The sequence below is a fragment of the Chiloscyllium punctatum genome, chromosome 32, assembly GCF_047496795.1.
Source record: "Chiloscyllium punctatum isolate Juve2018m chromosome 32, sChiPun1.3, whole genome shotgun sequence".
NCBI lineage: Eukaryota > Metazoa > Chordata > Chondrichthyes > Orectolobiformes > Hemiscylliidae > Chiloscyllium > Chiloscyllium punctatum.
Genome location: NC_092770.1, coordinates 15400355 through 15426362, shown reverse-complemented (window position 1 = coordinate 15426362; position 26008 = coordinate 15400355). Strand labels below are relative to the sequence as shown.

The following is a 26008-nucleotide window of genomic DNA, read 5'->3' as shown; positions in this document are numbered from 1 at the left end:
TCCTGCCCTGATTTGCCTTTTCAAAATGCAGCACCTCACATTTACCTATCTTAAATTCCATCTGCCACTCCTTGGCCCATCTAATCAAGATCCTGTTACACTCTGAGGTAACCTCCTTTGCTGTCTACTACACCACCAATTTTGGTGTCATCTGCAAACTTGCTAACTATACCTCCTATGTTCACATCCAAATCATTTATTTCAAAGACGAAAAGTAGTTGACCCAGCACTGATCCTTATGACACTCCACTGGTCACAGGCCTCCAGTCTGAAAGGCAACCTTTCAACACCACCCTCTGTCTTCTACCTTTGCGCCAGTTCTGTATCCAAATGGCTAGTTCTCCTTGTATTCCATGCAATCTAACCTTGCTAGCCAGTATATACCATGAGGAACCTTGTCGAAAGCCTTACTGAAGTCCATATGGATCACGTACACCACTCTGCCCTCACAATCCTCTTCATTACTTGTTCAAAAAGCTCAATCAGGTTAGTGAGACATGATTTTCCATGCACAAAGGTGTGTTGATTATCCTTAATTAGACCTTGCCTTTCCAAGTACATGTACATCCTATCCTTCAGGATTCCCTCCAATAACTTGCCCACCACAATGTCAGGCTCACTGGTCTGTAGTTCCCTGGCTTTTCCTTGTCACTTTTCTTAAATACTAGCACCATATTATCCAACCTCCAGTCTTCTGGCACCTTACCTGTGACTATCAATGATACAAATATCTCAGCAGGGGACTCAACAATCATTTCCCCAGCTTTCCACAGAGTTCTAGGGTACACCTGATTAGGTCCTGGGAATTTCTGCACATCCAGCACCACCACCTCTGTAATATGAACATTTTTCAAGATGTCACCATCTATTTCTCCATGTTCTTTCATGCCTTTCTCCACAGTAAACACTGATGCAAAATACTTGTTTAGTATTTCCTCCATCTCTTATGGTTCCATACAAAAGTTGCCTTACTGATCTTGGAGGGGCCCCATTCTCTCCCGTGTTAGCCTTTTGTCCTTAATGTATTTGTGAAAGCCATTTGGATTCTATCTCGTGTTCTCTTTTTGACCTCCTGATTTCCCTCTTAAGTATACTCTGCTGTCTGTACCTGACATATGCTTCCTTTTTCTTCACCAAAACCTCAATATCTCTAGTCATCCAGCATTCCCTACACCTATCAGCTTTCCCTTTCACCCTAACAGGAACATATTGTCTCTGGACTTTAGTTATCTCATTTTTTAAGGCTTCCCATTTTCTAGTCGTCTCTTTATCTGCGAACATCCTCCCCCAATCAACTTGTGAAAGTTCTTGCCTGGTGCCATCAAAATTGGCCTCTTTCCAATTTAGAACTTCAACTTTTAGATCCGGTCTATCCTTTTCCAACACTATTTTGAAACTAATTGAATTATGGTCGCTGGCCCCACCCATCGAGTCTGCTCCGCCATTCAATCATGGCTGATAAGTTTCTACAGTCTATTTTTCCACTTTCTCCGCGTAATTCTCGATTTCCCCTTGACAATCAAGAACCTATCTATCTCCATCTTAAATATAGTCAATTCACCACTCTCTCTAGCTGAAGTTTTTCCTTCTCTCCATTCTAAAAGGTTTTCCCATTATGTTGTGTGCAATTCTGGTCTCCCTCCTATTGGAAGGATGTTGTGAAACTTGAAAGGGTTCAGGAAAGATTTACAAGGATGTTGCCAGGGTTAGAGGATTTGAGCTAAAGGGAGATGCTGAATAGACTGGAGCATCAGAGGCTGTGGGGTGACCTTATAGAGATTTATAAAACCATGAAGGGCATGAATAAGGTAAATAGACAAGGTCTTTTCCCTGTTTGGGGAAATCCAGAACTCGAGGACACAGGTTTAGGGTGAGAAGGGAAAAGATTAAAAGGGGCCTAACAGACAACCTTTTTATGCAGAGGGTGGTGCGTGTATGGAATGAAATGCCAGAAGAAGTGGTGAAGACTGATACAATTATAGCATTTAAAAGGCATCTGGATGGGTGTATGAACAGGAAGGGTTTAGAGGGGTATGGACCAAGCTTTGGCAAATGGGACTAGATTAGGTTAGGATATCTTATTGGCATGGATGAATTAGACCGAAGGGTCCGTTTCCATGCTGTACATCTGTATGACTCTAATCTAGGGCTATGCCCTCGGGTCGTAGTCTCTCCTAGCAGTGGGAACATCTTCCCACATCCACTCTGTGCAGGACATCCAGTATTCTGTAAGTTTCAATTAGATCCCTCCTCATCTTTAGAAATTCCGTCGAGTATACACCCAGAGTCCTCAAATGTTCCTCATCTCTTAAGCCGCTCATTCCTGGGACCATTCTCATGAATCTCCTGTAAACCCACTCTGGGGCAAATACATCCTTCCTGAGATATGGAGTCCAAAACTGCACACAATACTCCAAATGTAGTTTGACCAGAGCCTTATCGACCCTCAGAAGTACGTCCCTGTTTTTATATTCAAGTCCTCTCAAAATAAATGCCAACGTTGCATTTGCCTTTCTAACTACTGACAGCCTGCAAGTTTACCTTGCAAGAATCTTGGACTAGAACTCCCAAGTCTCTTTGCAATTCAGACTTCTGAATTTCCTCCCCATTTAGAAAATGCCTTCTCTTCCTGCCAGTGATCTTGTTGAAGGGTGTCGCAGACTGAAAGAGCTCAGTGGTCTCTCTCTGCTCCTATTTCTTTTGTTCTTTCATTCTTCTAAACTCCAGAGATTGAAATTGAAGTACACATAATTCCAGGGGGGCTTGATGGAGCATGCTGAGAGATTGGTTACGGAATCTCAATCACAGGAGGAGCGCTTACAGGCTTTGGATGAGGGGAGTAGGTGCGAAAGGCCATGTGTTCTCCTATTTCTTCCGTACTTGTGACAGTTCTGGATAAGGTAGAGAAAGAAAAGCTGTCCCCATTAATTAATGGTACAAGGACAAATTTAAGGTTTTGGGGACATGAAGGACTTTTTCTCCACATCAAGTGGTAATGGCCTGGAACTGGCTGCCGATAAAGCTAGTGGCGGTGGACAAGATGAATTATTTCAAAAGGAAATGAGATGAATATTTGAAGGAAATAAATTTGTAGAATGATTAGGACAGAATGGGGTGAATAGGAATGACTGGATTGTTATATAGAAAGTAAGCATGGATATGATTGTCCAAATGGCCTCCTGTGTCGTCATGATCCTGACAATTTAATCAATGAAGTTGTCAGTGTTTGAACCATCAGTGTTGCCATGAGGCCAATCATCACCAATGGGTGCATTCTCAGCTACTGATCAGAACCAATCAGCACACTCCTCATGCAGTTGGTTTTTCCCTTGAATTGATATTCTTTATGAATTGTCATAAGGATTGCAGAGGAAAAGCTTTGACAAACTGTGTCAAATTCAGCGATACTAAATACAGTATATAAGGAGTAGGTTTAATGAGATAATAGGGCATAAAACATGACTTTTTCCCCGGGTACAACAGAGTGTTACAAGGGGACATAAATTTAAGGTGAAGGGTGGAAGGTATAGGGGAGATGTCAGGGGTGGGTTCTTTACCCAGAGAGTGGTGGGGGCATGGAATGCGCTGCCCGTGGGAGTGGTAGAGTCAGAATCATTGGCGACCTTTAAGCGGCATTTAGATAGGTACATGGATGGGTGCTTAATCTAGGTTAGAAGTTCAGCACAACATCGTGGGCCGAAGGGGCTGTTCTGTGCTTTATTGTTCTATGTTCTATGTTCTATAAGGTATCGAGTACAATTTTTAAGATTCTTCATCTCGCGTAAAAGGGTGCAAACCCCGAAGATCTGTCTGTTTGTTGCCAAAATGGGGTTGAGACATAAGACGCGCTTTAAAATTGTTGTGACAAAGTATGTTTTTAACATGCCTTTTATGTTTCTCTGAACTGAACAAGTCTCATTTTTGTGGAACCTCATCAGAGTTGAGTGACATAATAGTATATGAAAGGAGAGGTTTTAGGGCTGTGAGATGCTCACTGTGTCAAACTGGCTGAATGCAAACTTTCTGAATTTGTAAGATTTAACTTCCTTCCGAAAAGAGCTTTTTACCTGACTGTCTAAATCTAGTCATACTTGACTGTTTTTAAAAAATCCATCATTTATTGATTCGATAAAGAGGCAAAATGGTAGTCTAATTATAAAATAGGATAATTTTTTTGGCTTAAAAAAGAAATTATTACTTCATCGCTATGTGAAGTAAATAGTTGATTGAAGATCAGTGCCTTCATTTAAAATTTGAATTCAAGTGTGTAATTGAGTCATACAGTAGGAGTCTGCAATGAGCATAATTACTTAACTGTACAAAGTCAAAGGAAGAAAAGGTTTAATCTTGCTGTGTAATTTAACAGCTTTGAACTAGCTATGGTTAATGAAGCTAAATAATGTCAGAAGAAATATGACTATATCCTATAATTGTGCAATTTCTATTTTAAAGACATAAATGTAAATTATCCAATTTATCAGGCTAAATTTGTGCATAGTTCAAATGCATTTCATTGCCGAACCATTTTTGTCACCTCTAATTTTAAGCTTATAGTTTCACTCTGAAGTCTCTTTAAAAAATGCTGGGAGGAGAGAAAATGCAGAGTTTTGTGTAAATCTGTTTTTATTTCAGATTTCCAGCATCTGTAGAATTTGTTTCTCCCATAAAGAGCAGTATTTTTCAAAAGAAATTGAGCATTGGTGACATGGTCATATTTGATCAAGCATTCCAGTAATTCTATTGTTTGATCTTATTTTTTCTGGTTGGATTGGTTGCCCATGGAATCTGAGTATGCTGTATCTTCATTCAAAGAATTGGAGCAGGCAGCTGCTAACTACAGCATTCTTGTGTGTTGCATATTGTTGCTATACATGTCTTTGGATTTAATCTGAACAAGACTTGAGTCAAAGCCTTATTAGTTTGTGACATGGTCAGAGAAACTCTTAACTACTTACCCACAAAATAAATTGCTTGATACCATAGATGTTGGAATTTTGTTAACAAAAACTGGGGGAAAAAAGGCTATGCTCGGCAGGTCATTTGGCATCTGTGAAGAAACCAAAGTTGTTGTCAGCATTTCAGGTCTGAACACTTGCTAAGGTAAAGGAGCTGTTGGTTTTTGTTTATGAAGTTGTCATTTGCTTTTGATTGGAGTTTGTGTTCTGTTCTGTTTTCTGACTCGTGATGTATCTTTTAAGCTGTTTTAAAATCGCATTTTATTATGTAGCATATTTACTTACTGAGTAATCTTCATATTGGTTTTACAATCTAGTTTAAGTGAAGAGTTGAAATAAAAACTGTAGAGAATGAATTGAACACATTAGGCCAAACTGTGTATAAACATTCAAAACAGCACAGGGACAGAAGGAAGAAAAATCAGCGCGTGATGAAGTAAACTTCCAATAATGTATCTTGAATTCCAATAACTGTTTTCTTTTGGTGTGTACATTGTGGTTAAACTCATCCAGTATTGGCATAAATAGAACTTTGAGGGCATTTGTTGTAAATAGCAGTTGCTGTTATTTACCGATTTATGACAAACATTGACTTTTTCTTGGTTTTAAGCAGAACATTGAGGGACTGTTGATGATCAGTGATATTTTTAGATTTTTATATTCTATTAGATTAATGTCAAGTGATTTTCATTTTTAGGAATTGCACATCAAGTGTTGATGTTTCATGTTCAAGGCTGACTGCAATTCTGTAACTACTTGTGCTATCACTGCACCTTGCTTTCAGAGGGCTAACTCTGTTCATTACTCTCCTGCTGTAAGTGTCAACTCCAGAAATGTCCTGGCATTTGCTTTTGCATACAAACCCACAGAAAGCAAATGTTGCTCCCTGCATGAAAATTGACTTGCTGATCCCAATAATTGAATCTTTAGAACCACATTTTTAAAGAACCGGGCTGCCATCAACTTCAGGAACTGAGCTTCGGTCACCAAGGGAAAGCGGGGTGCCTGCAGAAGTCCGTACTTCAAAATGATAAATGTGCCTTATAACTTTTGAAGCCAGCAACACTCCAGTTTTTTCCACAGTCAGCTTAAACAAACTCTCAAGTCTCGAAACAGTTGGAGTTCATTTCTCACCATGTGGAAGGTACTGTCTATCCTGATAGCAGTTTAAGCAGGCATTAGGTTGAGAATTTGTTTTGCAAGAAGGCACAGGCAGGAAAGTATTTTATAAATCCTGGCATCTTTTCTTCCACAACTAAAATCCAAGCTAACACTGCATGAATAATCTATGTAGCACAATATTTAAGGAGATGTAGGCTTTTCCTTTCGGTATCAATTGTGATCCGCGCTTACTTAAATTAGGCCCCTGTCTAGTTATTGAAAAATGACGTGGGAGTTGAAGTAAACTCTTGGCCCTGTTTGAAGTGGTACAAAAGTTCATATGCTAGCATAGGCAGCTTTAAAAGACCAGCTGGTCATAATAGGAGTGCTTGGTTGCCAAGGTTACTGTGGTTGTTAGAAAAAGAATGCAGCCAAGAGGGCAAGTTCTTGATATGTGAGCTGAAGGAAAGAATTTGGTGTGATCATGCATCAGCCCTTCTAATCACACACTCAAAGAAAGCTGTGTGGGTGTAATGCAGAAACTACAAGTCTATGCAGTGGTGCTTGTGTGTGGTTATGGTTTTTTTTCCTCAAATGGTTCAGCAGGCTGACAGCACACTTCTTTAAAATGTTAACTTTTATTCACTGCTGTCAGACACAGGCTGTTGTTATAGCTAGATTGTAATTTTGTTGAATTTTTTTCACCTCATGACTGACTGACAACGCTTCTGGGTCACTTAATGAAAGCAGAGGCAGTCCAAGTACTTTATGATAAAACAAAAGCTTAATGTTTCTGCCGACAATATATTCTATGATAGTATGAATCAAATCATATTACCATTATATACCTGGCTTCAACTGTCACTCTGTAAATCATTGCTGCAGAATGTTAAGTTCTGATGAATTGATGTCATGCTTAGTTAATCACAAGTTGTGTAGGCAAATGAGTTACAGGTCTGTTGTCACAGGGAGTGAAAGGAATGAAGGCACAAGTACCATTTGCACTCCATACTGTTCATGTTAACTTTGTTAAAATGTTCTTAAATTTTAACGAGAGCCTAACTTGAAGGATCAACAGTCCACACATTGGATCTACTGTTTAGCTCCTAGCAAATTGATTCCCTTCCATTAAAAAGCAACTTTCTAACCTTGACAGCTGGTGGTATAATCACGTTCCTAATATCAGGTCACTGTGGCCAGAGGAAAGGTAGCTGCAATTGAATCCTTTGACAAATGTAGGCAAAAATTGAGTTAACTTTTGAACCATGCCCACAATAATTTTTACTTTAAACTTTGAGATAAAAGTATGATGGCTAAGTGTTTTGCATTTTGTTTCTGAAAACTGGTGACTGTTTAATTGTGTGCCATATACCATTAGCTAAGTGGTCTGTGACGTAGCCTTTGAATATACCAACGGTCTGGGCTTGGCAATAAATGAATCTGTTGGTTGCCAAGCGGCAAATTAAATCCATGATCCCAAATTGACCATTTGGAAGGAGCATGGCATTTTTAGATTCAGAGGAAATTATCCTGGATTGTTCCCATGAAATTTGTAATGGGCAGTTTTAGAAGTAGCAAAATCCATTTTGAAGAAAGTTGCAAATTGAGGTAATTACTTGAAATTGTATAACAATAACCTAATGATTTACCGATTTTGTAAACTTACCTCGTTATTTCAATTTATTTGAAATTGTCAGTGCCCCTTGTAATCCAATAACCTGGTTATCCTTAATCTTGCCCAGCTCAGTGATACTTGCATCTGGATCCTACTTGAAGAACTGAGAACCATGCAATGCTGCTGTATTGTAACACCTGAGCCTGGTCCCATTTATATAAGACTTAATATAGCTTTGGCTCCTCGTGCTGTCTGAGTGGATGACCAGTTCTTTTCAAGTGTTTGACATTTTAGTTGTGTTTCCTGACCAATTATGTGCTCTCGTGATGACAAACAGCAACAGTTTATCACTTATTCTCATCCTGGAAATATTGAATCTCTGAATTGGTGACATCTTTGCTTGGTCTTGACAGAATGTTGGGGGAGAAAGAGCAAACCTTGTTGGGTCTTGTAGATGCTGCTGTTCCCGTTGGTGGAAGTCTTCATACATTGCAGACCAATCCTATGTATGTATATCCCAAACTTCCTTTGTTTATGCAGGAGACGTAATGAGACTTGACTGCAATTCAAATTCTAGCTTTTCGAAATGGCTGATCAGTCATATTGCAGGTTGTTTTTTTGCCATATCATCTTGACGTTTGAAACAAGATTGCTCACATAGCTGGGTAAATGTTTTTGCAGGATGCAACAAAAGAAGAGTGACTAGATCTTTCGGGAGAAAAGTCACATTGGTGACCAAAATGCTGGTTGACTTGGGACTTGAATTAATTTTAAATTGAACATTCTGTATAGTTGCAGATTAGAATGGCTACACAGTATCAAAAATAGTTTCCCAGTGCTGATGCTTTTGTAGAGCTACTTTCAAATACATTAAATTGTTCGTGTCCAAGACTAATTGCGTTTTTACTGCAGTACTTGCTGATGATTAGCAACAATAGAAACAAGCGAATGGTATGTGTATGGAATGAGCTGCCAAAGGAAGTGATGAAGGCTGGTACAATTACAGCATTTAAAGGCATTTGGATGAGCATATGAATAGTAAGAGTTTAGAGGGGTATTGGCTGGGTGCTGGCAAATGGGTCTAGATTGGGTTGGGATATCTAGTCGCCATGGACGAGTTGGACTGAAGGGTCTGTTTCCATGCTGTACATTCTATGACTCTATGAACCGCCTTTAATGCAACTTCATCCCTCATCCCTACCTCTGAACCAAGAGGCCCAGGTTCAAGACCCATATGCACTAGAGTCATGTAATAGCATCTCTGAACAGGTTGATTAGGGGGGAAAAAAGGATTAGCTAAAGAAAGCAAAATTATGGACAGCACGGTGGCACAGTGGTTAGCACTGCTGCCGCACAGCGCCAGAGACCCGGGTTCAATTCCCGCCTCAGGTGGCTGACTGTGGAGTTTGCACATTCTCCTCGTGTCTGTGTGAGTTTCCTCCGGGTGCTCCGGTTTCCTCCCACCAGTCCAAAAATATGCAGGTTAGGTGAATTGGCCATGCTAAATTGCCCGTAGTGTTAGGTGAAGGGGTAAATGTAGGGGAATGGATCTGGGTGGGTTGTGCTTTGGCGGGTCGGTGTGGACTTGTTGGGCCGAAGGGCCTGTTTCCACACTGTAAGTAATCGAAGTAAAGGGATGAAAATGGTTTGCGGTACCCTAATTGTAATCTCAATAATGTCTTACACAGTTGCAGTAACATTTTCTACTTTTGTACTCTACACCTTTAGCAATAAATGCCAGAAGCCAATAGCATTCCTTACTGCTTGCTTTACCTGTATGCTAGTTTTCTGCAGTTAGCTGACACCCAGATACCTCTGCACCAAAGCACTCTGAAGTTTCTAACCATTTCGATAATAAGTTGCCTTTTAATCCTTATGACCAAAATGATAGCTTTACACTTTTTCATGTTAAGCTCCATCTGCCAAACTCCAGTCACCTAATCTAGCCACTAGTAAATTTTGTATTTCTTCATTGCAACTTAGAATGCTCAAATAGGTGGGAAAGATGACATCTTTGGCTATTGTCCCTTTTTCCCTGCATCCTGCAGTCACCAATATAGATTGTGAATTGGGAGTCAAAGACCGAACCCTGTGTCACCCTACTTGTTGCATCCTTCCAACTAGAAGACATTGTTTTCAGCACAACTTTTACTGAATTCCGATATCTCTGTGTGAGGAGTTGCTTAGCCTTTGTTTGGTACGTCTCTCTATAAGCTGAAACATCTTTCTTGTTTTCTTCCACACAAGCATTAAGTGACCTGAAACATCCATGTGGACCAAATAAAATAGATGGCCCTCCTAACTAGTATCATGAAAAGTAAACTCAGATTATGATGCTGTGCTAAACTGATTTTAAATCCCTACAGTTAGTTGTAGATATAGGACAGATGTCAGAGGTAGTTTCTTTACTCAGAGTAGTAGTAGGGGCATGGAAGGCACTGTCTGCAACAGTTGTAGACTCGTCAACTTTACAGGCATTTAAATGGTCATTGGATAGGCATATGGACGAGAATGAAATAATGTAGGTTAGATGGGCTTCAGATTGGTTTCACAGGGCGGTGCACCATCAGGGCAGAAGGGTCTGTACTGCACTGTAATGTTCTATGTTTGATGTTTCTGTGTTCTATGTTAACTTGGAATATACAAGTTCCAGTTCAACAATTTCAGATGAGCTACTTATGTGTGGTTTTATTTAAACATCTTGATTTTTCGGACAATCTTGTATGTTATCACCAATGTCTAATACTTTTAAATGATGATTCATGGGATTCAAATCTATTTGGGAAAAAATGTGATGGCAAAAGTAGGTAGTAATTACGTCCAGAAATGAAATACTTTCCGCTTCAAGCATCTGCTCCTTGAAAGTCTCAGCAAAGTTAGAAGCAGAGTGAAACTCCCTCAACAACTCTCCCAGCACTATGCCTCAACACTACTTTCGAAAGAGCACTCATCTGCCATGTCTGAGTGACATCTTTCCATTTTACACCCCATGTACCTTGGAGACTGCAGAAACCCAGAGTTGTTCATTCAGACTTGGATCAAGACTGCTTGAACTCTGACAGCAGATAGAGGAAACTTTCGTCCAGTCCGTTGAAAGGCTAATATCTTGCGCATGTTGCCACCAAGTCTTCAACATTTATGTTTTTTTGATTTCTAACGCTCCAGTTAGATGCAAAATTATCACAGTATGTGTATATACACTCTGCTGAACCTTTATAATTTGGGTAAAGCATGCTTTTTCAAATTATTGTTGTGCATTCACTGTTTGACAACTGCGAGCATTAATACATCACCTTTAATGTAGTAGAATGTCCTAAGGCACTTCATAGGACTGTCACTCAACAAAGGTTGACATGCAGCCACATGAGATATCAGGGTGCATGAGTGTAAGCTTGTCTGTAAGAAGCATGTTAATGCAGGAAATTAGGTAAAGAGGGTAGGGAGGGAATTCCAGACGTCAGGGCCTCAATGAATGAAAGCACGCCAGTGATTAAAATCGGCATTGTGCGAGAAACTATAATCAAAGGAGTGCAAAACCTAGAGGGCTGTAAGGATAGAAGAGGTTACATAGGGAGGGTGAGAATAGGATAGGACAGGAAGGATTTGAAAATGTAGCTAAGGAGTTTTAAGTTGAAATGTTACTGGTCCTGGAGCCAATGTAGGTCAGCATGTTCAGGGATATTGGATGGCTGGTACAGGAAGACCCCGGGTAACGAATGAGTTGCGTTTTTAAGTCTGTTCATAAGTCAAATTTGTATGTAAGTTGGAACAGTTATGTACTGTGTTGCTCAGTGATAATTGTCATTTTCATTGGGACAGAGCCTTTTACGTGCTCCATTACTCTCCCCTTGTCCTTTACAATTATCCTGATTGTTGACTGGCTGTAGCCTACCACTTTTCCAATGTTTATTGGTGTTCCACCTCTCTCTGGTCACTTTATTATTTCCACTTACATTTCAATTGTGGTCGTTTTCCTTTTCTTCGATCCATCGCCATCACTTGAGTCAGACCTATGTGCTGAAGCCATGATGACAAGGATAAACACATGGAAAATTTACATCAAAACACAACAATGTTGACACAATCCATGTTAAAATGGCGACAATGGTGTGGCGTTATTTTCCCTTAGGTCAACAAGCCGCTGGAAACGTGCAGTGTTTTGAGCATCACACAAAGTAGTCTGCCCGTTCGTTAGTGCGAATCATTGTATGTAACTCGATTTTTCAAAATAATAAACTTTACGGAGGTTATTTCATAAGGATGTGCATTCGTGACCCAGGAAAAGCTTACACTTGGTGCAAGGATACAGAAAGTTTTTATGAGCTAGAGTTTATGAAGAGGGAAAATAGGACAAAAATGACCACATTAGCATATTCAAATGGACAGAAAACCAAGCCCTGAATTAGGGTTTTGATAGCACATGCTGAAAAGCAATTGTGTGATATTAGATATGACATCAAAGTTGAGAACAGTCTGATTGAGTTTGAGGAACTTGTCAGGGAAAGGCATGTGGGTGAATAGGTTTAATGTTTTTGATAGGGACTGAGGGCAATGGCCTCATCTTCACAGTATTCAGTTTGAGGACATTTCTGCTAATCTAGCATTGTGTGTTGGGTAGACAGTCTGATTTCAGCAACTGTCGAGGGGCTAAGAGTGATGATGAAGTAGAGCTGGGTATCAACAGTGCAGGTGTCAAACAAGTGTTTTCTGATGATGTACCCAAGTGGTAGCATGTGGTTCAGAAATAAGAGAGGGCTAAGGATAGATTCTTGGAGGACTCGAGATGTCACGCACCAGGAGTAAAAAAAAATCATTGGTTCACTATACTGAAGTCAATATAACTGCATTAAATTGCTTAGTCAAAGCTGTTATTTGTATTTTATGCAGATTTTGGAAAAAAAACTGGAAAAATCATGGCAGACTATTTCTCAGTTCTAGCTTCTAAATATTGCTGGGTTTTTTTCTCCCAGCTGCTGAAATTTTTGAGGGCACCAAAAAAAGCCTGTGTACCAAACCCTTTTGCAACTATGAAATAACAAATGGTGGAGTGAGGGGTGAACAGAGGGACCTGTGCTTGAAGATAAAACGCTGATCTAATACAGCACTGCATTGTTTATATATAGAAATCACCATAGTTCTGTGAAAGTGCAGAGTGATTTGTAAACATTTTCAAATTTAAGTCGTAATCTCTGCCGATAGCTGAGTACTGCTGAAAAGGTTTTGAAATATTCATGTTTTCACAATTAAAGGCAAGACAGCAGGTCAGAGTTCATTCCACCACAACAGTTAGAAAAAAACAATAGGAATTTCAAGATGCTCCTTCTGTTGTATTTGTTAAATGAGCCTGTGGTATTTTTGAATAGACTTACGAGAACCATGTATTCTGCGGAATTTAAATGTTGCCGAGATATCTTTTTTGTTTTTCCACATCCTTATACAATAGTAATAAATAAAATGGTTACTGTGCTTAATTATTTGACCAACAAATCACTGCTTTGAAATGAAATTTCAGTGTGTTCTGTCGATGTGGTGATGAAGGAGTAACAAATGAAGCTAGACATGGTGGCCTGCTAACTAACTTCTATTGTGAAACAATTATCAGACCACAATTTCTAACAGATACCGGAAATGAATCTTATGTGATCAGTAGAGAAAGTACAACTCCTGGCCAGAATAATGAAGTAATGTGGAAAAGTTCAAAAGAGGAAATTATCTCCCAGCCTCCCTTCAGTTATATGTAGTATTCTGCAGAGTTTGCTTCAACACTGCTGGTTTCAATACCGTGCTGATGCCAAAAACTCTTATCAAATTAATAGTCTGATTGCTGCATTTTGACAGCACACAGCTATGAAAATGTGACCAGTGCAGAAGCCTTTGAATATTATTGAATGATTGCAGCTGAAAAATGTAATGATATTTGTAAAAATTTGATACATGTTTGCAACCCCCTCAATGCCTTTTCTCAGTATTTTGAAGAAATTGGCCATCATTAGGAAAACAGTGGGTGCTTTGTTGGCTGGAGTTCTGGCTGCTTCAGCCTAAAACTCTAGCTGTGCGTGAATGATGCAGGGCTTGGATGAATGGAAGATAAGAGTGATTGTATGTAGTGCAGGTGTGGTCAAATAATTATCATTAAATGGATGTTTAGATGAAGAACAAGCCAGGGGCAAAAGTATTATGAATTCTGAAATGAAAGCCCAAGTGGATTGTGGATGCAGGTTGGCAAACAACCAATTCCAGAAGGTCTGCACTTGGACCCAAGGTGAAATTCTGATTGTTTTTTAATTATGAATTATTAGTATCATGGAATTCATGGTTTCACAGCTTATATTCGTCATAGAGTCATAGAGCTGTACAGCACGGAAACACCCTTCAGTCCAACTCGTCCATGCCAACCAGATAACCCAACCTCATCTAGTCCTATTTGCCAGCACTTGGCCCATATCCCTGTAAACCCTCCCTCTACATATACCTTTTGAATGTTGTAATTGTACCAGTCTCCAACACTTCCTCTTGCAGCTCATTCCATACACATACCACCCTCTGCATGAAAATGTTGCCCTTTAGGTCTCTTTTATATTTTTTCCCCTCTCACCCTAAACCTACACCCTCTAGTTCTGGACTCCCCAACCTAAGGGAAAAGACTTTATCAATTTATCCTATCGATGCCCCTCATATTTTTACAAACATTTGTAAGGTCACCCCTCCACTTCTGATGCTCCAGAGAAAACAGCCCCAGCCTATTCAACCTCTCCCTATAGCTGAGACCCTCCAACCCTGGCAACATCCTTGTAAATCTTTTCTGAACCCTTTCAAGTTTCACAACATCCCTCCGATGGGAAAGAGACCAGAATTGCACACAATATTCCAAAAGTGACTGCACCAATGTCCTGTACAGCCGCATCATGACGTCCCAACTCCTGTACTCAATACTCTGACTAATAAAGGAAAGCATACGAAACGTCATCTTCCCTATCCTATTCTTTTTAAGATAAGCACTAATTAAAAAGGGAAAATAAAAAAGGGAAACTGAGAAAAGAAACTTCCAGTTTTTCTTTAATTTCATTCATGTGCTGTGAGCATCACTGGCTGGGGCAATAGTTATTACCTATCCCTAGCTGCTCTTGAGAAGATAGCGAGTGATGTGCTACCTTCTTGAATCATTGCAACTCATTTCCTATAGATAAATCCATAATGCTGTTAGAGAGAGCAAGTTCCAGGATTTTGATCCAGCGATGATGAAGGAATGGTGGTATATTTCCATCTGTGGATGGTGAGGAACTTGGGCAATTTCAGGTGGTGGTGTTCCCATGTATCCACTGCCCTTGTCCTTTTGGATGGTAGCGGTGGTGGGTTTAGAGGGTGCTACCAGACGAAACTTGGTGAATTTCTGCATTGCATCTTGTGGATGGTAATCACTCCTGCTCCAGATTGTTGGTGGTAGGGAGAGTGAACGTTTGTAGATATGGTGCCAGTCAAGTAGTGGTGCTTTGTCTTGAATGTTGTCAAACTTCTCGAGTGCTATTGGAGCTTCATTTATCCAGGTAAGTAGGAAGGAGTCCATTTCACTTCTTACCAGAGATACTTCTCAGCATTCTGAACAGATTGATTAAAATAACTATGGTTACAAGTCCAATGGTGCAATGCTGGCTGGCTGAAGAAGACAATGTCCGACCCAGAAGCTCAGAATAAGCAAAGATACAGTTACTGTACCTGTTTCTGTGACTGGAAGGTACATTAGTGAAATTACATGGGAAGCAGAGATGCAGAGGTTCTGCAGATTTTATTTGTGCCAGATTTTGGTGAAGCTGTACCCATGGAATGTAGGGAGATTGTGCACTGATCTGGCTGGGAATCAGGTTAAATCTTAGGAAGACAAGACTTTTGAGGGGTTTTATGACTGAGATTAATGGCATATGCAGGACTGTTAAACCAATTTTTGTTTTTGCTATATCTATTTAATCTATCATTTATAGATTATTATCAGATTTAATTTTGTATGTTAATTAATGTTTAATATACATTGATTCTGTTTTTTGGAGTATAGAGAATTAACTAAATGTTTGCTTTGACACTAAAATAGTAAAAAAAATTATTCTGTTTAGACTATGGAATTTTGAAACTTAATTTTTTTTCAGAAGTAACTAGGATTTCAGGTTTCTTAAAGTAAATTACTGATCTTGACCTAAATCACGAACATTATCCAAATGAAAGAATACTCTTGTAAACAGGGATGGGTGATATTTCTGTTTGTGTTTTAAATTATATGTAAACATTAGCTTGGTTAGGCTGCACCTTCATTTCTAAAAGCTTTCAGAAGGCCCTTGGAATAGTTTACTTCAAAGTTTGCCTGTATTGATCCACTAAAAATCAGTATTGTGCCTTTATAGTGCATTTGCTTTCATCCTTTAAGACTTTTGTTGAATGATTTGTATGTGATGTCCAGTCATACTCCTCATGATGCTGATTGGATAAGCATAACTGTGGTATTTTGATGCTTTTGTGCGTTATTGAAAACTCTGCTGCTCTATAGAATTGGCACTGTTCTTGTTGGTGAGGATATATCTAAAGCTGACTTATGCTGTGAGACCTTTGGTGAACCATGAGAAGGGTGATTCCTGATGTAGGAGGTTTGTGCAGCAGATTATAATCTGCTTTATACCTGCTGCATCCTTGAACAATATCCGCCAGATAATTAGCTGTAGAAAATTCTGTTATGTTTACTATTCGATCTCATGCAACTAGTAACAATCTCTGTACCGAGGAAGACTGTGCTAAAATATGTATAAAAATAGTTTTTAAAAATGTAATTGGGATATACATTGCGTTTTTTTTAAGAGTTGAAAGTGGCAACGTGCATATCTCACATTAGGCCGTTGACTGCAATACCAAGTGGTCTCCCAAGTTACTTCAACCACTTATGCACTAGCAAGCATCTAATATCAACAACACAAAAGTCACAATTTAAACACGGTTAGCTGATTTGTGCAACCCGCCATGAGAAGGAAGATGGGAAAGTAATTAAGAGTAGTTTGATGAGGATACTGCTAGGAGACACCAATTATAAATGCAACAGAAATTTTTTTTCCCCCATTAGATCTCAGGAGGTTAAAGATGAAATTCATAGTGGTTTTCCAGAGTCTGAAAAATTAGGAACAAGGTGAGGCCGTTTTACTCCTCAAGCCTGTTCTGCCATTCGTTAACATAATGGCTGATTGTATTGTGATTGATTGCTGCAATTTGTTGAAAATAATGAGGATTGTGAAGCCAATCTGATAAATTATTTTAAGAAGGAACTGACAATTTGAATTATTGGACTGTTGAGGAATACAGGAGCAGGAGGAGACCCTTCAGTCCCTCAATCCTGCTTCACCATTCTAGATCATGGCTGATCATCTCCTTCATTGCTATGTTACTGCTCTATTTCCTTGATGATGATATCAAAAAAATCTACTGATCTCCGTCATAAATATTCTCAAAGACTGAGAATTCCAAAACACTCTGTGAGTGAACCAAGTTAAAAATCTCATAACACAAGGTTATTGCCCAACAACAGGTTTATTTGCAAGTACAAGTTTTTGGAGTGCTGCTCCTTCGCCAGGTAGCTAGTGGGGCAGGATCTTAGGGCACAGGATTTATAGTTGAAGATCAAAGTGTTATACAACTGATATGATGTATTGATTGCTGTTAAGTCTTTAATCATTTAGAATGGGGATGCAAGTTTCAATTGACCACATTATACCTATCTTTGAGTGAAGGAATTCTTTATAAGCTCAAATGGCTTGCCCCTTGTTCTATGACTGTGTCCCCTGGTTCTTGATATCCCAGTCGAAAAGTGTGGCACTGGGAAAACACAGCGGAGCAGGAGAATCGTAGCACTGCTGCCTCACAGCACCAGGGTCCCAGGTTCGATTCCAGCCTCGGGTGACTGTCTGTGTGGAGTTTGCACATTCCCCCTGTGTCTGAGTGGGTTTCCTCTGGGTGCTCCAGTTTCCTCCCACAGGCCAAAGATGTGCAGGCCAGGTGAATTGGCAATGCTAAATTGCCCGTAGTGTTAGATGCATTAGTCAGAGGGAAATGGGTCTGGGTGGGTTACTCTTCGGTGGGTTGGTGTGGACTTGTTGGGCTGAAGGGCCTGTTTCCACACAGTAGGGAATCTAATCTAATCGACTCGGTTGCTGCCCGACCTGCTGTGCTTTTCCAATGCCACATGTTTTGACTCTGAACTCCAGTATCTGCAGTCTTCACTTTTTCCTTGTCTTGATATCCCAGACAAGGAGACATCCTTCTTGCATTTACACTTTAGAAGAATAGGTAGAGACTCATTAAATTTTGAACTCCAGAGAGTACAGGCTCAATCTGTTCAGTCTGTCCTTGTTGAATATCCCTGCCATTGCACGAGTTATAGGTGTACCTTTGCTGTCCTCCTATGGTAAGTATATCTATCTTTCCAAAGTTGAGGGAGCCAAAAAACTGTACACAGTACTCCAGGTACAGTATCAGCAATGTTCTGTGCAACAGTGTAAACAAGACACATTTAGTCCTGTTCTCTCATTCTCTTGTGAAAAAGGCTACTTGCCTTTCTAATTGCTTGCTGCACCTGCATGTTAGCTTTCAGTGACTTATGAGCAAAGACACCAGGTCCATTGAGACATCAACATTTCTCAATCTAAAGGATTTCAGATTGAGCATTGAAGTCGATATAAACTCAGTGACTCTTGGAGACACACAGTAGAACAGACTTGATGGGCCTAATGTGCTGTGATATATATATTTTTCAGAAAATGCATGAAATATATATTCCACAAAAGGTTACATAAACCTCTTTCTTGCCATCCAGATGAGAGATTGTACTGACTCCTTGTTTCTTAAAGTGCTTCACTGAGACAATGTCAAAAAACACAGGATAAAGAAGAAAGTCTAGCGTTTTTATAAGGCTGTTTTGAAAATTTCAGCATGTTCCAAAATGCTTTAAGTATTTTTTAAAGAATGTGGTCATGGTTTGTAATGTAAGATATTTTTAAGGTAATTACTGCATAGCAAGCAACCTCAAACAGCAATGTGATAATGTCCAGATAATCTATCATTGTGATGTTGATTTGAGGCATAAGTATTTTCCAAAGCACCAGGGGTAAATGCTCTGGTCCTCTGCAATAGAGTGCCAAGTGATTTTTTTTTACATTCACCTGAGAGAGCAAACAGGACCCTGGTTTGATACCTTACCTGAAAGAGGCACATCCAGCAGTGCAAACTCACTCCAGACTAATGGAATGTAAGCCTGAATTTTTGCGCTCAACTCAACTTGAACTCATTGACACAGCATAATTTGGCTCGTATTTTTCCATAAGCTACCGCAAGAGCCATCTCTTGCAGTAGCAGAGCCTGGCATTGGGAGAGAGTGTATTCTTCCAGTGTGGTACACTGTGAACAAAGCTACACAATGTTACATGATGTCATAAGGTGAAGACATACCGCTTGCTGTCAGTCTTCAGTGACAGATTAGTGTTTATGATTTTAAATATTTCACAGCAGTAATGGAACTTAAAAATAAAATTAAAAAAAGAAACATTTAACATTTTTAGCAGTTGGCTAGAGTGTGTCAAATGCTGTTTCTGTTATTGGTGGGACCAAGGAAATGGTGAGAGAGAAGTGGAAATGAAACAGTGGAGACTACAGAGGAAGGGGGGTGGGGGGGGGGGGGGGAGGAGCAGTCTGGAGTTGAGAGAACGATGAACATTTTAAACAGACTACAGCAATGATGCTTTAGATTTTCTAACGTGTATTCTCATCTAATCTGCTGATAGGTTTCCTTCTCACGATCTTTGCTGACTTGAGCTTGTGATTGAGTTCTAACTCTTTACATGCAAAAATCTGCCATCCTCACCTGGTCTGGATATGTGACTCCAGATCTACAGTCATGTAGTTAACTCTGAGCTGTCTAGTGTGACCAATCACTCCATTCAAGAGCAACTAGGGATGGACAGTAAATGCTGGCCTTGCTAGTGATGCTTGCATCCAGTGAAAGAACAAAGAAGAAAAAAAAATACTTGCGTTGGAGGCAAAAATTCCTGAATTATGGTCCCTGCTCCTTCAAGAATTGAAACAGATCATCAAGATGAATTCTGGAACCCATTGCAGTGCATTGTAATTTTGGATTTTAGAGTTTTTTGAGAAGATTTGTAGCTCAGGTGAAGGTTCTGGATGTAGGTTTGCTCACTGAGCTGGAAGGTTCATTTCAGATGTTTCATCACTTATTAGGTAACATCTTCAGTGAGCTTCTGGATGAAGCACTGCTGATGATTCCTGCTTTGTATTTATATGTTTGGGTTTCTTTGGGTTGGTGATGTCATTTCCTGTTATTTTTCTCAGGGGTTGGTAAATGGGGTCCAAGTCCATGTGTTTGTTGATAGAGTTCTGGTTGGAATGCCATGTTTCTAGGAATTCTAATGCGTGTCTCTGTTTGGCTTGTCCTAGGATGGATGCGTTGTCCCAGTTGAAGTGGTTATCTGTATGTGAGGATACTAGTGAGAGAGGGTAATGTTTTGTGGCTAGTTGATGTTCACATATCCTGGTGGCTAGTTTTCTGTCTGTTCGTCCAATGTAGTGTTTGTTACAGTTCTTGCACGGTATTTTGTAAATGGCATTAGTTTTGCTTGTTGTCTGAATAGGGTCTTTCAAGTTCATTAGCTGCTGTTTTAGTGTGGATTTTAGAATAAGTAAGTTCTTAAGATGAAGCCCATAAAAGTGGCAAATTCTCAGTATTTCACTGCTAAAGTCTATTGTGACATCAATGCCATTAGTTTGAATAGTTTTTGTCCATGTATTGATTCCAGTATTAAAGAAATGTGGGGAAAAAAACCTTAATTATATTGACAAAATAGACAAGCAAAAAATGTTTCATTAGAGGTGGAGAAGAATGTAGATTTGAGAGTGGAAGCAGGCAGGCAAGGTTTGTGAAGGAAGCATTTAGTTGAGGCAATTGGTAGAACATTGTTTACATTCCACACTGTTCATCTGTATGTCAAAGGGTACCATGGCAGGACAAAAACCTCACTTATTGATCAGAAGTAATGTGGCCTATGTAAATAGGATGCTGAGGCAAAAAGTAAGTAGCATTTCCAAACTCAGAATTAATTGCTCACAATTGGACTGGGCAAAAACCCCAACCATTTATTCTAGGGATCAGGAGGGAAAGATTTCTTGGAGGTGTTTTTGAGCCTTGGGAAGTTTATCTGATTTCAGTATTGTACTTTGATACACTGGCAAAATGTGCGAACAAAATATTTCAGTCTTGACTTGCAGTTTACATGAATAAATATTGCAAGAAAAAATAGCCTTGTTAGTAAAGAAAAGGATTTTAAAGTTCCAATTTGCATATAGGTAACAGGTTCAACTTTGTTCTCATTGTATAGCAACAGAAAAATCCAGTGTCAACTGTGAGTATTATTTGTGCATAATACAAAGATAAGTTTCCTTATGCGGCAATCTCGTGTCCCACCTCCCCAACTCTGTTTCTTTGCTACTGTGCACAAAACAATGTTTGAGCTGATATGCATCCTACTTATTGCAGACGTTCCAGGGAGATTAGTCCAGTACAAACAAATAATCGCTAACCCTGACCATTCTGACTGATCCCGTGCCCAGAAATTTGAAATGATTTATGCTTTGAACATTTGCTAGAAGGAAGGTGTGGTTTCGTATACATTTGCTCATCAAAAAGAATTTCTGTAAGTGTGTTGGAGGAAAGGGGAAGAAGACATTATCATTGAAAAAAATACCAGGTACGAAGTTAGGTTAACAATGCTTCAGGAAGAGGCGTACATCTCTGAAAAATATTGTTTCCTATGGCGCCATCACGTGTGGTAATCTGTCAGCTGTTAATACTGATTATTTTTCGCACTTCATGAGCACTTTTCCAAAAAGAGATTTGTAAACTAAATTAAAATCATGTGAAATATTATTTCTACCAACTTCAGCTGAGTGTAGCATTGTCAACTTTTTGCAGATGTGTTGTGGTTGCTATCTCTGTTTTTTAAAAATGAATTGAGTTAGAATCTCAGAATGGTTACAGCACAGAGGAGGCAATTTGAGCTGTCATGTCTGTGCTAGCCCACTGAATGATCCATTCACCTAATGCCACTCTTCTGTCGTTTCCAAAAACCCGACAAATCTTTTTAGTTTCCGATGATGTGACTCCTTTTCCACCAACCTGTGCATGTCCATTTGAAATTCTGCACTGTACTCCTCCTGCTTCTCATACTTCCAAGTTTCATATGATCCGAAAAGTTTGAAGGTGTGTCCTGCACATGAAGTTTATTTAGGTCATGAATGTACATCAGGATGAAAACCGGTCCTAACACCGGTCCCTGGGCAACTCCACTATTAACGTTCCTGTGATCTGAAAAACAGCTATTTGCTACAGATCTCAGTCACTCAGCTAATATCATATTCATGTTGCTCATGTCCCTTTTTCCTTCCATGAGCTCTAACCCTGCTCATAAGTCTGTGATGCATTACTTCATCAAAAGTCTTTTGGAAGTCCATACACATCATATTACCCTTATTATTCCTTTTTTGGTTACACATCAAAAAGCTCACGTAACTAATGAAGCAGAATTTATTCTTATGTCCACATTTGCTTTCCTTAATTAATCTACAGTTGCCCGTGATTACTAATTTTTGTAACATTATTGTTTCTAAAAGCTTTCTTGTCACTGAGGTTAAACTGATTGGCCTTTGGTTGCTGAGCTATTCTTCACTTTTTTTGAACAAGGTTGTAACACTTGCAATTCACCAATCCTCTCGTACAACCCCTAGACCTAAGGAAGACTGGAAAATCATGGCCAGCATCTTTGCAGCTTCCATGTGTTTGTTTTCTTTTCCCCACCATACACCTTCAAGCCCAGGTTGATTAATATTTTGTACTTCCCTGTCTAAAATAAAACTGGCTATATTTTCTGGATCTGTCATGCTTATGAGAGCTGCTTATGAAGCATAATTATCTCATGTCTATATCATTGACACAGCAAAAGGTAAAGGTTAATTTTGTGCAACTTTTGTATCAATTGAACAGATTGATTTTTTTTTAAAAAAGCTTTGTTATGCTAGATTGAAATTCAACTTTTGAAAAATTGCAACTCTCCAAAGTATGGCAAGTTGCATGAGTGTGCAAATGCTTAGCAGATAAATTTAAGCACTTTGGTAGCAAAAGCAAAAAAAATAGTATATTATCTAAATGGCAATAGATGGGGAAAGGGGGAGGGTCAATGAGATCTGAGTGTCCTTGTACACCAGTTGCTGACAGTATGAATGCAGGTTCATATCACGAGGCACGTCATATGTTAACCTTTTTACAGAGAGGATTTGAGTACAAGAGCGGGGACATCTTGCTGCAATTGTACAAGGACTTGAATGACACCTTGAACGCTGTGCGTAGCTTTGGACTCTTTTCTGAGGAATAATGTTCTAGTTGTGCAACAAAGGTTTACCAGACTGATTCCTGGGATGACATAGTGTCAGAGATGCACAGTACAAGAACAGGTCCTTTGGTCCAACTCGTCCATGCCAACCAATATCATAAATTCATCCAGTCACATTTACCAACACTTGGCCTATATCCCTCTAAACCCTTCCCAGTCATATGCCCATCCTGATGTGCCTTTTAAATTTGTAATTGTAGCAGGCTCCATCACTTCCTCTGACAGATCATTCCATACATGCATCACCCTCTGCATGAAAAAGTTGCCCCTTAGGTCCCTTTTAAATCTTTTCCCTCTCCTGTCATCAGGATGTGTGAAGAGAAACTGCATTGGCGAGGGCTATATTCACTGAGGTTTAGAAGAATAAAGAAGGGGGAGGGTTACTCATAGAAACTTTTAGAATTCTAACAGGGCTTAATGAGGCTCAATGCGGGAGGAATATTCTTGCTGACTGGGAAGCGCAGAACCAGGGTCACATTCTAAGGAAACTGTGTAGGGCATTTAACGCTGAGGAAAGACTTGCTCACTCAGAGGTGATCTTATGGAATTCGCTGCCACAGAAAGGCAAAAATGTTGAATATTTTTAAGAAAGATAAACGTAGTTCCTAGGGTTAAAGGAATCAAAAGGTATGAGTTGAAAACAGGAGGAGGGTACTAAGAAGGATGATCAGCCATGATTGTATCGGTTGGCAGGACAGGTTCGAAGCACTGGCCTACTCCTCCTATTTTCTATACTTCTATAATTAAAAGTCAGTTCAACTGACTGAATTTAAAATAATTTCCAAGGTGTGTATATTTGTTTCTGCTCTTCAGACCTCGCTCATTGCAGTCTGTATTCTTCAATTTAGTCCATTTGTATGACTTATACTATTGAAATCTAACTAAAATGGAAGACAAAATCAAAGCCAATTCATTGATTATTTCTTCACATGCTGTAGACAGAACTTGTACAGTGTGATTAAGACTGCTCAATTCAATGCATTGTAATTAGCTAGTTTTGTTGTAGTAGTATCTGGAACTTTCCATTCATCAACAAATGGCAACACATCAGCTGGTTAAAATATAATTCAATTAAAACTGAGGTTAAAAAGTAAATTTTCTCCATGAATCTAGTTCCGGTAGATTGGGATGAAAATCTCTCCTCAGCTATTATAGGATCCAAGGTGAAGATAAATTTAAAATAATTCCTTCTAGACAACACAACTGCCTAAAATTTGATATTTACACTTCAGAAATGCTGTTGTAAAATTGCTTTCTGTGGTCAATGGAACAAGGTCTCCATTACTTATTCCTCCATTTACGATTGTGGCACATCAGATTAGTCCAGGACATCTACAGTATTGGATACTTTTCATTTCTCCCCCATCTGTTTTCTCTCCTTCCCTTCTTTCCTGACAGTGTTGAGACATAATTTCAGAGGAACCAGGGGCCCTTAGTTAGTTGACTTGAGTTTATTATTCATGTAAAAGCCTTGTCTGTAATTGTCAGTTTGCTTTATGACTTAGGGACTTGGGGTGGGGGTGGGGGAGGTGTCCTCAGTTGATCATAAGTTCATTTATTTTCATGATTGCTGAAGAGTAATCAGAGCTGGGAACTGAAGTTAACTTTCCTGTCCATGCAAAAGGATGTTGAAGCTGGTTGAAGCTTGTTCTCAAAATCATTAAAATTACTTAACGTAAAACAGAGTAAGAATCAATCTGGGTATTTTGCAAGTCTTTCTGGCATCATTATACATTGAATAAACCCACTAAGCCAGTGGGAGGAACACTGTCTGAGCTAAATTTAACCCATGCTTGATGTTATAGTGGAATGCAAAAAATGTAATTATGTGGCATTATCATCAGTCATTTGAACACAAGAATTCTGTTATATTTTTGTTTCAAACTTAGAACACCCATTTTTTTCACTACAGAAAAAAACCTTTTTTTAAACTGTTTACATTGACTTGACGGCCATTATCTTAATTTTATTTGAAAAGTAGGTGAATCACTTTTTTTAAAAAAGCTGTACATACAATTTGTGATCCCATCTGTATGTTGTTCCATGAAGCATTGCACAATGTCATATTTGGTGTTTGCTCTTTCTGTTTACCAGGGTGAAAGTATAAAATGGCTGTTCAACAATTACATGAGAACTTCTGAAATATGATTGGATTCATGACGCTGAGAGAGAGACAGCTAGCATTAACTCTAATGGCCAAGTCTGGGTGAGTGATTTTATTTCAGCAGTTTTTGTTCCAAGTGTGGGGTAAAAGACTTTTAAAAAGTGCATAATTTTTATGCAATGTATTTTTACTTTGCAGAAAATTGTGGACAAGAATTGGAATTTAGATCTGTAAAGTATATACAGTATATGTGTGTCTATTACCTAGCTTTAAATGAACTGTTCACATTATTGATTGCAAACAAAACCATATTTCATAAAAGACAAATATTAATGTACTAGAGAAGTTTAATATCAGTTAAATATTCTGTTAGGATGCACGTTACCTGAGAGTGACTTTTTTAAATATCTGGATTACTTTCCATTCATTTGAAGAACATTAAAGTTCAGTTCAAGCAAACTGTTAGTTTTATAAATCATTTTGGTGCTCTAACTATATAGTATTAATCTGAAAGCAGCCTTTCAATCTTTTGGCCTGTTCCTTTTAGTATCCAACTCCTATTCATCCTGAGTTTTATTGCTCAAACTGCCATATTGTTGTACAGGTTTGCCTTTCTAAACATGATTTTTAATTTCTGTTAAATTTTCACTATCTCTTCAGAAAGGCAGTATACCATGCTGGGATCCAGTTCTTGTTGACAGTAACTTATCCGAGAGGCTTTTCTTTTCCATAATATAGAGTCATGGAGATGTAC

General features: G+C 39.1%; 1 protein-coding gene across 3 annotated transcripts in view; it reads left to right on the top strand.

Moving 5' to 3' along the window:
• frs2a (fibroblast growth factor receptor substrate 2a) overlaps nt 1-26008 on the top strand; it is a 121281-nt gene that overhangs the window by 52294 nt on the left and 42979 nt on the right. For 2 of the 3 annotated variants that reach the window (XM_072551705.1, XM_072551707.1), the window contains exon 2: nt 25245-25356. The gene's annotated coding sequence lies outside the window, so the exon portion shown is untranslated. Of the gene's footprint in view, nt 1-4964; nt 5101-25244; nt 25357-26008 lie in introns of those variants that run through there. The other variant, XM_072551708.1, reaches the window with a different exon arrangement.